This window comes from Monodelphis domestica, chromosome X (genome assembly GCF_027887165.1).
Source record: "Monodelphis domestica isolate mMonDom1 chromosome X, mMonDom1.pri, whole genome shotgun sequence".
Classification (NCBI taxonomy): Eukaryota; Metazoa; Chordata; class Mammalia; order Didelphimorphia; family Didelphidae; genus Monodelphis; species Monodelphis domestica.
In genome coordinates, this window is record NC_077235.1 from 19,434,186 (window position 1) to 19,447,954 (window position 13,769).

At 37.5% G+C, this 13,769-nt stretch overlaps 1 long non-coding RNA gene across 1 annotated transcript in view; it reads left to right on the forward strand.

The window, feature by feature from the left end:
* Positions 1 to 13,769, forward strand: part of LOC130456086 (uncharacterized) — a 117,138-nt gene that overhangs the window by 73,597 nt on the left and 29,772 nt on the right. The window contains exons 2-3 of the long non-coding RNA XR_008914394.1: positions 5,794 to 5,900; positions 7,089 to 7,255. This is a non-coding gene — a long non-coding RNA (uncharacterized LOC130456086). The remainder of the gene's footprint in view (positions 1 to 5,793; positions 5,901 to 7,088; positions 7,256 to 13,769) is intronic.

Sequence of the window (13,769 nt, forward strand, 5' to 3'; positions counted from 1 at the left end):
CCTTGAATGACAACTGAAAGGTGGCCCTTTTGGCCATCCCCCTATAGAGGGAATCAGCTGGCAGTATTAGTTATCAACCATCTACTGTATATATACACAGAATATTCTAGGAGACACTGCAAAGGAAGAGGGACGCCAGATTGGAAAACATCTTTCCTTCTGAAACTTGTTGTCTAGTTGGGGAGACAAAAGAATACTTACATGAAATGATTTGTAAATGATTATAGAGCAAGTTAGTAGTAGCTGGTAGCCCTAATAAGATAAATAAGGAATTGAGAGTGAAGCTATGAAATCATTGATATAGGGAACTCCCTGATAAGGAAGCTCCCTCTACCAAAACAGGTTAGTTCCTTCTATCAAATGAATATTCTGAGAGAGAGTTGCCTAGGGCAGTGGTGTGCAACTCCAGCAGAATTGGAGGTGGGCTGGAGGTGGAGGCTGCTAAACTCTACTTAATTTTAACATGGCTGATTATCTGTATTTTATTATCTTTTTATTTCTTTTGATAAATATTTCCCAATTACATTTTAATGAGTTTTGGCCACACTTCTGAGTCTTGTAGGCTGTAGGCAGCCTGTAGGCATGATTGACTTCTCTGGTCTAGGGAACTGAGATGATAAGTGACTTCTCTGGAGTCATATAGCTGGAATGTGTCAGCCTAGGTTTATCTTGGGTATTCCTCCTTTCAAGGCTAATTCTCTTGGTTACCACCCCATTCTCCAGGTAACAACAACAACAACAACAACAATAATAATATTACCATTACTTCAGTATTTAAAGTATTTGTCATTTCAATCTTTTGAGTGCTTCTTTTAGCAATGCAGGATAAATTCCTTATGATTTAGAAAAGAGTCTTTATGAGTTGCCATTGCTGAACTTTTCAGCCAAACTGGTCTTTAGATAATAAATATAATAAAATTTTTATCCCCAGGCTCCTAGACATCTTTGATTTCTTCTTAATAAAGCTTGTCCATACTAGTGCTCTGCTAGCATATCTCTTTAAGCAACCAGAGTCACCATAGCCCCACATTTGTGCATCATTGTAGGACAATGACAATCACTGACTGTGAAGTGTTTCTTGACACTTCAGTTTTCACATCCATCTCATATTGGGCCATCTCCTCTGTTGTCACAACTGCATACATTTGAGTGGAAGGGTCGCAGAAGATGGTAACTTGCCTTCATAGTTGTCTGTCTGTGCCTCGCTTGGAAGCTGCATCTATTACTAGATTAGATAATTCAAATGGTGAGAAAATTCAGCACAGAACCATCTCCTTCCTCTTGGCAGATGCCTATGCCATAATTTTGGAAAGCAATCTGTTTCTCTATCATGGGGGTTTTGCAGAGACAGTCTATCACATTGTTGTCATGCACAACCTATGCTAGGGGTGACCCTGTGCCCATTGCCTTGGCAGAGAAAATATCCAAGACTTAATAAGCCATGCTTCTGATGTGGTGTGGTGCTGAGGGCAAAATATGGTCTTCTATGTTTTCCCCAGGGCCGTCCCTATTAGTATATTGTGTCCCGAGTGACCCTAGGACTCAGGGTACAGCAGTACAGCCCTACCCAGATATATATTCTATTTCATATATACCTTGAGGTACATAAAGAGTTTTAGCTCTATTCTTGAGGCTTAATTTATTCTCTCCTGTTTAGTCAAGGATTAACAAATGTTAATGTTAAATGTTAATGTTAAAAAATTCCTTTTCCTTGGATTTAATCTCTTACTACTCTCTCCTATCCTTCAATTTATAACTCCGATGTTTCTCTCCAAAATTCTCTCATTCCCTAATCCCTAAATCCCTACTTCCAAAGCTGCTCTCTAACCAAGTATCCCTTCCTTTCCAATCTTTGCGTCACATCATCCCTACCTCTTTGCACTGTTCTTCTAAAACCTTCAACTCATATGTTGGGGATTCTTTAGTCCTTAAAAGTGAGGAAACTAAGGAGATGAGATACCTTCTGAAAGGTGGAGTGACATTGGACCTTGTTCTTTATTCATTTTTAAAACAATCAAAAAGATTTTCTATGACAATTGTTGGTTATGATGTCATGGAAGATGAAGGGGCTAACTGACAAGTGATTGCATTAAGTAATATCAAAATGTTCCGATCTATTCTGCCACTCTCTGATTTCTTCTCTGGATTCTTTGATTTGCTATTAATACAGAAAGATGTTCTACATAAGAAAGTAAATAAATTCAGAGGAATTTCAGCAGAATGCAGATGCTGGGGACTTATGTAGCTTTTATGGCTACCATGTATTTCAGAGTAAAATTGTGAAGGACACAAAATTTCTTATAGTGCTCCTCTATACCCTCATTGGTGATTCCCACACCCCTCTCCCTCAGTGTCTCATCTGTAGAATAGGGTTAATAATACTAATACCATCTTCTCACAGGAGTGTTATAAAGCTCAGCTGAGATGATGTCTGTAAAGCACTATGTTAATATCAGTTTCAGTGATTCATATTATTAATATCAATAATGATGTAAAACTATCTGGGTGCCCCCTCCCACAACAGAAATTGTAGGAAACAAATCAGAGATAAAGAGACATATAACATCTTGTTTTATGATGTTTAGTGGCTAGTAAAGTTAGGCAACAGTAAGGGATAGAAGGAAATCAGTGTAGGGGTTAAAATGAATGGTTTGACTAAAATATATGAAAATTATAAATAAAAATGGTGGTCACTGATTCAAAGTATTTTTGCTCAAATTCAAAATGACCTTTAGTAGCCTTTATTTATAAAAGAGGTGGAAAGAATGAAAGTAGAGAAATACAAAAGAATAGAGAAGACACTAACCTATCTAGCTAAATATTGCTCTGGTGGAGTGAAAGGAGCAGAACCAGGAGAACATTGTACACAGAGACCAATACACTGTGGTACGATCGAATGTAATGGACTTCTCCATTAGTGGCAATGCAGTGATCTTGAACCACCCGGAGGGATCTACAAGAAAGAACACTATCCACATTCAGAGGAAGAACTGTGGGAGTAAAAACACAGAAGAAAAACAACTGCTTGAACACATGGGTCGAGGGGATATAGCTGGGGATGTTGACTCTAAATGAACATCCTAATGCAAACACCAACAACATGGGAATAGTTTCTGATCCAGGACACATGTAATACCCAATGAAATTATGCATCGGCTGTGGGAAGGGTGGGTGGAGGGGAGGGAGGGAAATAATGTGATTCTTGTAACCAAGGAATAGTGTTCTAAATTGACTAAATAAATTAATTCAAAAAATAAAAATTAAAAAAAAAGAAAAGTAATAAATAAATAAATATTGCTCTGGTGTTCAACTCAGCCAGGACTTGTTTACCTTCAACCGAAATTAAACTCTCCAGAAGTCAAGAAGGGAAAGCCAGCTATTCACTCACCCAAGTTCTTTCCAAGTGGCATGTCAAGACAATGACTGGAGCTGAAGGTAGAGGATGACTGCTGACTCATCTCTGAAGTTGACTTTCTTTTGAAGCCGACCTCAAGCCGACTTTCCCCAGAAGACCATCCCAGAAGATTATCTCTACCAGCCTCCCTCAAGAGGAAGGATTCATGGCTTTTATGGTGACTTCTTGTCCCTTCCCCTCTTCACAGGGGCCAATCGCAGTTTCCAAATTTCCCAGCACTGCCCAGGGAGGCAGTGTCTGTGGGATCCACTTTTCCCCTTCTGGAGCTGTGAATTCTCATCAAAAAGGCTCTTGGGGCTACTGGGTGGCTCAGTGGATTGAGAGCCAGGCCCAGAGACAGGAGATCCTAGGTTCAAATTTGGCCTCAGACACTTCCCAGCTATGTGACCCTGGCAAGTCACTTAACCCCCATTGCCTAGCCCTTACCACTCTTCTGCCTTGGAACCAATACACAGTATTGATTCCAAGATGGAAGGTAAGGTTTTTTTTTTAATGGATTCATAGTTTCCTGGCCAATTGAGCTTCTGAGGATATTAATTCTCTTAAAGATTTGCAAGGTTCTCCACCTAGTTCAAGCTTGTGTTGATTCAATCCAAAAATAGACAAAGGAGTTAATCCTGTCTTCACAATCTAGTGAGGCACTAAGTAGGGGTACTTAAGTTATTGTTAATCAAAGTATTAACTCCAACTAGCAAAGAGAATAAAAGATTCCCTTTTTACAAGTGTAAACTCAGAATAGACAAAGAGAACAAAGAATTCCCTGTTCACACTAGGACAAACACTGCTAAATATAATCTACTAAAAATATCTGGGGTGCCATGTGGCCTACAACTTTAAGATTAACCAGCAATCTCAGATGGAAGCCAGGGATGTTAATATAATCTAAGCCTACATTTTGGAGGCCAAAGTGTCCTGGAATAAGAAGGTGTTCATCTCAGGGTACTCTGCTCTGGCTAGATCACATACTATGTTTCATTCTGGATACCATCTTTCAGAAAAGCTGCTGATATACTGGAGAGAATGCAGAGAAGGGCAACCAGAATGATTATGGGGAATTCATACTATATGAAGACAGGATGTAGTATCTGGGACTATTTAGTCTGGAGGAGAGGTTACTTATCAGGGCTCTGTTAGCAACTTTAAGGTGCTCGAAGGACTTTTGAAGAAGGAGAAAAGTTATTTTGCTTGTTTGCAGAGGGCTAGAAATAGAGGCTAAGGATAGAAATTGGGGAGAAGACAATATGGACTTTATATAAGGAAGAACTCCTTCATGATCACAGCTGTCCCACAGTGGAATTACCTGCTTTAGCAGTCAACCGGTGACTCCTCACTGGGATTTTTCCACAAAGGCTTATATGTCACTTATTGTGGAAGTCATGAATGGACTTCTTGGTAAATTTCTCATTGCACTAGGTAGCTGCTCTAGTCTCCAACTCTCATCCTACTACTCCGAGTTTTGTGACACAGATGAAAAGTCACCTTAGCATCTTCTTTATTTCATTCCCTACCTCCTTTGCCCGTTTGCAAAGGAATAGACATTAATTAAAGAAATGTAGCAGACAAATTTGGGAGTCATTTAGCTGCTCTAAACCTCAGCATGAACACAACCTTGGCAGTATGTATGGTATTATCCTCTAGCTTAACAAGGTCGTGTTTATTCCTTTCTATTTTCTAGTATGTAAACTGGTAAGCAATTGAGGTAGCTCTTCTGGAAGAGAGATTTAAGATATTTTTCTTTGCTTTTTTCTCTCTTTACAGCTACCACTTGGACTGAGTCCCATTTGACAAAGATTCTGACCTTTCACACCTTTTCTTGAGGTTATTAGGTTTTTCAGATCATGAATTTTTCAGACTTCTGGCATAAACAAAGGACATGAGGTTACAAGGTGTAGTTGGAGAGTCAGTTTTAACTAGAATATCTAGTTCTTTCTTCCATCTAATTGGACATTCTTGGTAAAATCTCTTAGGTACCCTCATGTGAAAGGGGTCTCTTGTATAATTTAGAGGACATAGTCCTTTTGCAGACAAAATCATTCATATTTTTAATATTAGCCATGCATCACATTTGATATTTGTCAGCCTGGGAACATCTTGGACTTCCAGATATAGCCTCTTAGTGTCTGTGATGTGAGATACCCCTTTAATAAATGCTTGGTGATTGATTGATTGATTCTGAAATGCCCTTATCTTTCATATATTCTGAACTGCCTTTATATTTTTCAATGGATAATAAAGTGTTGTTTCCCTCCTCAGACTCCACATATTTTTCTTCAGGTATAAATTATTCTTGGATTTATCACCTTAAAATAAAAACATGCAAACTTTTCTGATATGGCATACAAATAAGAATATATTTCTTTTGTTTCTCTTGATTTTAGGAAGCTTCTGGAATTCACCAGGACAAATGAAGAAGGGCCTCAAGACAACTTTGGACTAGTAGCTGTGATCAAAGTTAATCTTTCCTGTAGCAAGTGGAACTTGTGCTGTAAGTGTGTAAGGAACTGTGCCAACTACTGCAGTGGTGGACTTCAATTTGAAGAGATCAAATCAGCAAGATCAAGTGATTGGACTCAATTTTCCAATCCCTTTCTCCCTTTCATTTAGAAGTGAAATTGTTTACTTATGCTAAAATCTCAGTCTGGTCTCAATCATTCAGGGGCCCTAGTGGACACTGTTCATGCCCTTCTGGGATCAGCTATCCAGGAGAACCAATGCAACCAGTCTGTGATATAAGAGCAACCTGGGGATGTTGTGAAAGGGTAACTAGTGGAATGATTTGGGGAGGGTGCCTCCCCCATCATATCCAGCTGTCCTGCTACATATTCTCTTCAAACCTTGTTACATTCTTTCTTTTTTCTATGTTGTCTTTTGTTGTCCTTTGATTACAGCTATTCTCAAGTTGCAAAGTAGATGGCAGAGAGAATAATCTCCTCCTTTTTGAAATATTTTTCCTTAGAGAAGACTGCTAGGATTTTTCTCTATTAAGGGGGAGACTGATTAAGAAATAGATTTGATCACAAAGTATTCCATTTTGCTTTGCAGTTGAAAATATGGAAGTAGATTTCTGAGGAGACTAGGAATGGATATAAAGATTATAATATCATTTGTATAGAGATATCAAATCCACGAGAGGAGAGGAGATTTAATTAAGAGATAATTATTTAATTTAATTTAAAAATTTAATTAAGAGATAATTAAAGGAGAGAGCTTAGAAAGAGAAGAGAGCTAGAGATAGAGCCAGACCTAGGTTCAAATCTGGCCTTAGATACTTCCTAGCTGTGTGACCCTGGGCAAGTCAATTAACTAACATTACTTAGCCCTTACCACTCCCCTTTCTTGGAACCAATACATAGTACATACAGAAGGCAAGGATTTAAAAAAAAACGAAAGAGAAGAGAACCCAGGACAGAGATTTGGGTGCATATAATTTTAAAGAGTGGCAGCAAGTTGAGGATTCAGCAAAGGAAGCAGAGAAGGAACCATTAAACCAAAAATAAATCCAGGGTAAGAGCATATTTGGGATTGAGTAGAGAAAGTAATCATTAGAATAGAGAGTAAGTTACTGTTCTCTTTCAAAGAGAACCATTTGACATCACCAGGTAATGTTTTGAGTTTGAGTTAGATTTAAGTGAATCAGAGTTGATAAAGCCATCAATCTCACTCTCTCTTTCAGAGTCACCAGAGTCCAATGGCAAAAGATAAGTCAAGGTGTGTGGCAATAGCCCAGGATGAACCAAAGGCCTTGGCATCTTCTGTGTCTGACCAAACTTTTAAGTGCTCCACAGTGCCTACTTCAGCTGCCTTCATGGATTCTGGAATAGATTGTTCTCATCTAGGAAAGTAAGTTCATGTACATTATGGTTGGGAAGAATCATTGAATCCTTGGAGATTGGGGAATTTCCTGTTCATATAGTGAAGCACTAGCCTCTCTTTACCATTCCTCGTAAGAGCTCCTCTAGACTTTGAATAGCTCTAGTAAGGAGGAAGCCATTGTACTTCAAGGGGGCCCATATAAATTGTGGCCAGTTCTCTGATGGTTAAGAGTTTTCTCTTTAATGAAGCTTATATTTGTCTCTTGGCAACTTCTGTGTTGCTTGTTATTCTGATCTCTGGGAATAAGCAGAATGATTGTAACACGTCTGCCCCATAACAGCCTTTCAGATACCAGAAAACAACTCTGGGTCCCTTCAAGCTTTAATTCTGTGAGCCTACAATTGGATTTTTCTTATATGGATTTAAGTGGTCATTAATTTCCTTTAGGGAAAAAATGAACCATAGTTATTATTTATTAAGACAAAACAAATTTCTGCCAAGATAAAGGGTGTCTTGTACGATTGGATTTTCCTAGGGATGTTTGGGTAGAGTTTATAAAGGATAATATTCAACTTTTAGCTCAGAATGTAGAAATTAGCTCTGAACTGTAAAAGACTGGCCTTTGAGATAAGAGACTAAGCAGCAAGGCAGAAAGTGTCTTATACAACCCATGTTCTCTCTCTTAAACTATTCTTTTGTTATTACCATCTCTTCTAAGATGTTGTCTTTAGTCTGTCTCTGCCTTTACCCCTTAGGCCCCTTTCCATCCTAGCTGAAAATTGATGTTTTTGTCCTTGGATTTCTTGTAACCTGGGCACTGAATACATTCTTCTTGGTGCCATCTTTATTTGTTCATGTCTTCATCTCCCTCTTTGTTATATTGTAAGCTCCTTGAGACCAGAGACTCTACTGTAATTAATTTTTACATATTTGTTTAGTACTCAGCACCAGCACCTTACACACAGTAGATGCTTAGGGTTTGTAGAATAGAACATAAAGTTATAATAAAAGTCAGCATTTTAGAGCTGGGAAGGCCCTCAGCGTTCCCATGAATCTGGCAGTAATGAAAAGCACAGACTTGCATAGAGGGCACTATTTGAAGTTCTGACAGGCAAAAAAGGGAATAGCTAGCTTGGTTCTTCTGCGCCCCGGAGAGCACTAGGAACCCCAGAAAGGAGTTGCAATGAAGCAAACAAAGCTTTAAGAAAACTTTTATATGATTAGAGCAGGAATTCTTAACCTGAGGTCTATATTTGGGTCACTGTGTGATGGTAGTGGTCTGTGAACATGGACGGGAAAAGATAACATCTTTATTTTCACTAAACTCTGACTGAAAGGCAACATTTTCTGCAATTATTAAAAAAACATTCTGAGTAGGGATCCCCAGGCTTCCTCAGACTGCCCGATAGGTCCACCCACAAAGTTTAAGAAGCCGTGCATACAGACACCCGTAAGTGATATGGGTTGGCTCAGGAATTGGCAAGTTGTTCCTCACTGGAGTCCTTCAAACAAAACCTGCAAGAGCTCCTTTTGGGAATGTCATAGGAGAGCTTCCTTGTTTGGACCTTCTTCATTCTCAGAGAGCCTTTCCATCTCTGAGATGCTTTGATACGGTGAGAAGGTAGAAGATGGTAATTCTGAAAGCAGCACTTTTATTACCCCCTTTTACCATGTTTGCTCAGTCATTTTCTTTCTTGGCTTATAATGTCAGACTGAGACAAACAGAACAAAACTAAACTTTTGCATTATACATACTCCAATCAGACTTTGGATTGTGATTGATTTTCTTATTCACGAAGGATTAAAAGGATGCTATTATTCTAAATAATGGTCATCCTGACATGTCTGTCACAAGCCCGGTACATTTTTCAATTATATTAATATACCTGGAATTTTGATTCTCCGGGCTCAGAGCATGATCATTTATAAGACTGAGCTCTTCCCAAGGACTTTAGGGAAGTTGGGAATGAAGGCGGATCCATGCAAGTATATTCTATGGTTCTATTACCAACATGCTCAAAGTCATATCCTTTTTTAATTTTGAACACTTGGAGCTTTGTAGATATGAAGCTCCATCACAATCATTCCCTTTTATATGTGCATTGATGGTATGAGTGTGATAAGAGAAAGAGGAATAAGATAACTGGCATTTTTATAGTGCTTGAAGGTTTAGAATAATATTTTGCATACTTTAACTCAGTGTATAGAGCACAGGACCTAGAGTCAGGAAGACCTGAGTACAAATCCAGCCTTAGGCACTAGCTTAGTGACCCTGGGCAAGTCACTTAATTTTGTTTGCCTTGGTTTCCTCATCTGTAAAATGAACTGGAGAAGGAAAAGGCAAACCACTCCCATGTCTTTGCCAAGAAAACTTCAAATGGAGTCACAAAGAGTTGGATAAGACTGAAATTACTGAACAACCACAAAAACTCGTTTGTGCTTTAATAGAACCCTTTTGGGATAAGTACCAAAAGTGTAATTGTCCCCTTTTTTTACAGATGTGAAAACTAATGCTGGGAAGGCTATGGAGCCTTGTCTGAGGTCACACAGTCCATGACACACAGGGGAAAGATTAATAGATTTTGAGATGGAAAGATTCTCAGATCATTTTAATCCAACCACCTCTTTTTCTAGATAAGAAACAAGTGACTTTCTTAAGGTCATATAGGTAGCAAGTAATAGAGTGTGGAGTTGAAGCAGCATCTTCTTTACATCAATTCCATTATTCTTTCCACTGTTTAAAGCAAACACAGGTCTTCCTGGAGATAAGAACTTTCCATGTGCAAGTAATTAAGAATACTTACACATGACTGAATCTCCTGACACAAGTAAAGGCACAAATTCTACCCAGACTTTTTTGTAATTTCTAGGATTTCTCATATAATTGGATTTTCCTACTTTATATATCTTGAACTGTATGTAATATTATTGCCAAAGGTTATGATTCTGTTTAGTAGTCTTTACAAGACTGTCCTTTCCCTCCACACTTCCCGGTGAAGAATAAATTAAAATAAGATCGTCAATGTTCTTTGCATGGCAATGCCAGCCAATGGACCTTTCTGTCCAACTTTAATTCAAGGAGCTTTGGTGAAGCTCTGGATATTGTTTAGGTACTATGCTCTGGGCTAAGGATATAGAGATCATACAGGAGAGCCATTGCCTTCAAGGAGTTGACATTTCATTGTGCCTGGATTGTGGTGGAACCAGGAGGGGATGCCACATGTATTCTGATAACTAAATACAACTGGAGTCATCAGAATAAGCTTTCTTTGGAAGATGACAAAAATTGCACTTTGAAGGAAAATTGGAATTCTAGGAAGTTGGTGAGGGAGGAATACATTCTAGATATAGGGGCTTACATGTGCAAAGAAATAGAAGCTACAGGTGGAATCTTATGTACAGAGTTAAGGAAGGTGTCCAAAATGGAGAATATCTGAATGAGAGTAATATGGAAGAAGAGTAGAGTGGTAATTAGGAATAAGATTGTAGTGGGTTTCACAGGCAACCTAGGGATTTTGAATCTCATCTTAATGGTAACATAGAGAAAGGAAGTTATCTTCCTTACTAATACGCCATTCATTACCCGATGCTTACCTTGTGATCTTCTGGGGAAAAAAATATCCCATCATAAGAGAGCTCTGTTTATAATAATAATATAATAAATAGTCCATGTATATTCTCTTTTCTCTGTTATGATTCTATAGTGATTTTATCTATCCTAATTGTATTCAAAGCAATCAATATTAACATCCATTTCAGTGAAACAATTTATTAGGACCACCTTCATGAGTTGTAAAAGATTTACAAGACCATTTTCCTAGATATATTTAATGTTTTTTTTCCATATTGTAATAAAATATTGAGGTGATCTTGTATTTATATAGCCCTGTCCTCCAAGTACATTAAAACATTTAGCAGATGCTACCTGTTTAAGTTTCCTATTTCCTTCTTCAGAGTAGAAAGAATGTTAGCTCTGAGGACCTGAACTAAGAAACAGTGTTGGGCATGTACACCAAGTCAGTGCCAGAGCCAAATAATGAAATCCAGTAACTGCCAGTTTATTGCTCTATAGGAGATATGAGATTTCCTCTGCCCACGGAGTATGACTAATCTCTTTGAATTTTTAAAGGAATACTTTGCTAAATAACAAAAATATTCATGCATTAAACATAGGAATCAGAAATCTGTAGGAAAACAATTTCAGTTGGCCAGTTTATTCTGTCCCTTGACTCTTTCTTTTATCCCCTGAGGAAAAATCCTTTTGACAAAGGAATACTATACTGACCGTGCAGTGTCCTCTGGCATCTCTGAAAAGTGGTCCATTTCTCTGAGACTCAAGCTCCTCCGTGGATAGGGAGAAGCTCCACCATAGAGTGGAAGTAGAGTGGAGTTGAGTAGAAAGAACAGTGGTAAAAGAGTAAGGAGAGGCTACACGTATTGATTGCCTCATGTGTATTAGTGAGGCACTGAAAATAGAGACAGAAAATGAAATTACTTCAAGAAGCTCATATTTTTAAACCCTTACCTTCCATATTGGAACCAATTGGTTCCAAGGCAGAAGAGCGGTAAGGGCTAGGTAATGGGGATCAAGTGACTTGCCCAGGGTCACACAGCTGGGAAGTGTCTGAGGCCAGATTTGAGCCTAGGATCTCCCATCTCTAGGCCTGGTTCTCAATCCACTGAGCCACCCAGCTGTCCCTGAGCTCACATTTTAATGGGAACTTAGTTTGAATCCTTTCTTTCATTTAAATCAAAATATTTTATTTTCCTAATTACATGTAATAATAATTTTCAACATACATTTTCCAAAATGATAAGATTGAAACTGCCCCCCCCCTTGTTTCCTTCCCTCCATCTGGACCATGCATGTATTATCCCACAAAACACACTTCCATATTGATCATTTGTTGTAAGTGCACACTCATACAAGACCACAACCCCAAAATAAAACCGTAATTACACTAATGTTGATCATCGTACCATATTGCTTTTAGTGTGTACAATGTTCTTCCTATTCTGCTTATTTTGCTCTGCATCATTTCATGCACATCCTTCAGTTTTTTACTGAAATCATCTTGCTTATCATTTCCTATAATGCAAAAGTATCCTATCAACACCATGTACCACAGTTTATTCAGCAATTCCCTAATTGATGGACATCTCCTAAACCAATTCTTTGCCACCACAAAAAGAGCCCCTATAAATATTTTTACAAGCCCTTTCTCCTTTTTTATCTCTTTGGGATACAGACCTTGGAGTGGTATAAAAGAATCAAAGGACATACACGGTTTTATAGTCCTTTGGGCATAGTTCCAAAATGCCTGCCAGAAAGGTTGGAGGAGTTAATAACTTCACGAACAATGTATTAGTGTCCCAGTTTTGCCACATCCCTGCCAGCATTTATCCCTTTACTGTAATATTGACTAATCTAATAGGTGTGAGTTACTCACTCTTGTTTAATTTGCATTTCTATAACCAAAAGTGAGTTAGAACATTTTTACATATGATTATTGATTGCTTTAATTTCTTCATCTGAAAATTGTTCATATCCTTTGACCATTTTTCAGTTGGGGAATGAATTGTTTTCTTATAAATTTGACTTAGTTCTCTAAAGATTTAAGAAATGAAAACTTTATAACAGGAATTCATTATAAATTTTTTCTTAGTTGTCATTTTCCTTCTAATCTTGGTTACATTCGTTTTATTTTTACAAAACCTTTTAAATTTAATATAATCATAATAATTCATTTTATTCCTTATAATGCTTTCTATCTCTTGTTTGGTCACAAATTCTTCCCTTTTCCATATATCTGCCAGGTAAATTATTCTATATTCCCCTAATTTACTGATGGTATCATTCTTTATACCTAAATCATATATCCATTTTGATCTAATCTTAGTATAGGGCATCAGATATTGGTCTGTAACTAGTTTCTGCCATACTGTTTTCTAATTTCCTCAGAAGTTTTTGTTAAATAGTTCTTATCCCAAAGAGTTAGGTCTTCCAGTTTATCAAATACTAGGTTGCTAAGGTTATTTGCCCCTATATATTGTGTATCTAATCTATTCCATTGTCAATAATTCTTAGCCAGTTCCAGACTGTTTTGATGATTATTGCTTTATAGTACAGTTTGAAATCTGCTAGTGAACCTTGTTTTAGATTTTTTCATTAAATCCCTTTATATTCTTGACCTTTTGTTCTGCCAGATTAATTTTGTTATTATTTTGTCTAGTTCTATAAAATAATTATTTGGTAGTTTGATTGGTATGGCATTGAATAAGTATATTAATTTAGGTGGAATTGTCATTTATTATATTAGCCCTACCTACCCATGAACAATTAATATTTTTCTAATTGTTCAGATCTGACTCAATTTGTGTGAAAAGTATTTTGTAATTATATTCATATAATCCTTATGTTTGTCTTGGCAAGTGGGTTCCCAAATATTTAATATTGTCTAGGGTTATTTTAAAAGGAATTTCTCTTTCTATCTCTTGCTGTTGAACTTTGTTGCTAATATATAGAAATAGTGATGGTTTA